Raw genomic sequence first — 2,847 nt, 5'->3', positions numbered from 1 at the left:
TCTCGATAATATTGTAGCGGTGCTTAGGCGAAGCCCTGCGGCGGTAGAACATCAAGACCGTCACCACGCCGTCGTGCTGACGGAACTCTGCCCCGACATTCTGCTGGATCGGAGTACGGGGGACGTCATCAAGCTGAACGTGTGCAAGAACTCGGAGGTGCCGTAGTTTCGGTGCTTGATCGCTCGGGCCGTGAAGACGTACGACTACATCAACCGCGTTGTGCTAACGCTTCCGTTTTCGGTCTACGAGGGTACGTGGACAACACTCTCCCCTCTCGTTGCTATGCATCACCATGATCTTGCGTGTGCGTAGGATTTTTTTGAAATTACTACGTTCCCCAATAGTGGGCCCGTCATGGGTCTCCTGACCTAGCTCCTTCGCCTATATATACTCTTATACCCTGAAAACATCCAAGGGAGCCACGAAACCACTTTTCCACTGCTGCAACCTTCTGTACCCGTGAGATCCCATCTAGGGACCTTTTCTGGCGTCCTGTCGGAGGGGGATTCAATCACGGAGGGCTTCTACATCAACACCATTGCCTCTCCGATGAAGCGTGAGTAGTTTACCATAGACCTACAGGTCCATAGCTAGTAGCTAAATGGCTTCTTCTCTCTCTTTGATTCTCAATACCATGTTTTCCTCGATGTTCTTGGAGATATATTCGATGTAATATTCTTTTGCGGTCTATTTGCTGAGATCCGATGAATTGTGGATTTATGATCAGATTATCTATGAATATTATTTGGTTCTTCTCTCTTATATGCATGATTTGATATCTTTGCAAGTCTATTAGAATTATCGGTTTAGTTTGGACTACTAGATCGATCTTTCTTGCAATGGGAGAAGTGCTTAGCTTTGGGTTCAATCTTGCGGTGTCCTTTCCCAGTGACAGTAGGGGCAGCAAGGCACGTATTGTATTGTTGACATCGACGATAAAAAGATGGGTTTTCATCATATTGATTGAGTTAATTCCTCTACATCATGTCATCTTACTTAATGTGTTACTCTGTTCTTTATGAACTTAATACTCTAGATGCAGGCAGGAGTCGGTCGACGTGTGGAGTAATAGTAGTAGATGCAGAATCGTTTCGGTCTACTTGACACGGACGTGATGCCTATGTTCATGATCATTGCCTTAGATATCATCATAACTTTGCGCTCTTCTGTCAATTGCTCGGCAATAATTTGTTCACCTACCGTATTATTTGCTATCATGAGAGAAGCCACTAGTGAAACCTATGTCCCCCGGGACTCTTTTCCATTATATTGAATCTCTTTTACATCATACTAGTTTCCGATCTACTATTTTGCAATCTTTACTTTCCAATCTATAAACAAAAAAATACCAAAAAAATTTACTTTACCGTTTATCTATCTCTATCAGATCTCATTTTGCAAGTAACCATGAAGGGATTCACAACCTCTTTATCGCGTCGGGTGCAAGTTGTTGATTGTTTGTGCAGGTATTCGGTGACTTGTGTGTTGTCTCCTACTGGATTGATACCTTGGTTCTCAAACTGAGGGAAATACTTACTCTACTTTGCTGCACCATCCTTTCCTCTTCAAGGGAAAAACCAACGCAAGCTCAAGAGGTAGCACACAGCAACGGTAGGTATTTCCCTCAGTGATGAGACCAAGGTTATCAAACCAATAGGAGAACCAAGCAACACTACGTAAACATCTCCTGCGCACAAATAACAAATACTCGCAACCCAACGTGTTAAAGGGGTTGGCAATATCTTTCGGGTAACGGCGCTAGAAATTGGAAAACGGGCGTGAGATAGTTGTAAATTATGATAGATCGAACGTCAAATAAAATAAAGTGCAGCAAAGTATTTTTGTATTTTTGGTTTAATAGATATGAAAATAAAAGGCAAATAAAATAGATCGCAAATGCAAATTATTTTTGTATTTTTGTATTGAGAATCAAACGAGAGAGAGGAAGCCATCTAGCTACTAACTATGGACCCGTAGGTCTACAAAGAACTACTCGCGCATCATCGGAGAGGCATCAATGGACATGATGCACCCCTCCGTGATGGTGTCTAGATTGGATCTGGTGGTTCTGGACTCTGCGGCATCTAGAATTGATTTTCATCGACTCCCCTAGGGTTTCTGAAATATTAGGGTATTTATACAGCAAAGAGGCGGTGCGGGAGACCACCGATGTGGGAACAACCCATCAGGGTGCGCCTGGGCCTCCAGGCGCGCCCAAGTGTCTTGTGCTCACCTCGGGCCCCCTCCTTGGTACTTCTTTGGCCCACTGGATGTCTTCTAGTTCAAAAAAATACACAAAAAGTTTCGCTGCGTTTGGACTCCGTTTGGTATTGATTTCCTGCGATGTAAAAAATAGGGAAAAAATATGCAGAAAACAGCAACTGGCACTTGGCACTATGTCAATAGATTAGTACCAAAAATAATATAAAATAACTATAAAATAATTGTAAAACATCCAAAAATGATAATATAACAGCATGAAACAATCAAAATTATAGATACGTTGGAGATGTATTAACCAGCAGCGGGTTCTCTACGAGGCCGCGCGTAGCGCTCATGCCAGCTGCAAAGCGATCGTGGCGGAGGCGGACTTGGAGGCGGCGCAGGTGATTGCGGACGTGAACGTCGGCAGGTCCGCATCGTCTGTGTCGCCCAAGTGGTTCCCACTAGACCACGACAACCATGAAGTCGGCCTGTCCATGTCTATTGTGGACCTCACCTCAACCGGAGACTTCGAGGCGGTGGACTCCGAAGAGGTAGAATACGATATGGGAGACGGAGGTGCATGAATGAAATATGTTACGATGTTAAAAGAACTGTCATATCCACTTTTGTCAAATGAAATA

Source organism: Triticum dicoccoides, chromosome 7B (genome assembly GCF_002162155.2).
Source record: "Triticum dicoccoides isolate Atlit2015 ecotype Zavitan chromosome 7B, WEW_v2.0, whole genome shotgun sequence".
In the NCBI taxonomy this organism is placed as follows: Eukaryota; Viridiplantae; Streptophyta; class Magnoliopsida; order Poales; family Poaceae; genus Triticum; species Triticum dicoccoides.
The sequence above is the reverse complement of the archived record's forward strand: the minus strand, read 5'-3'. Positions refer to the sequence as shown.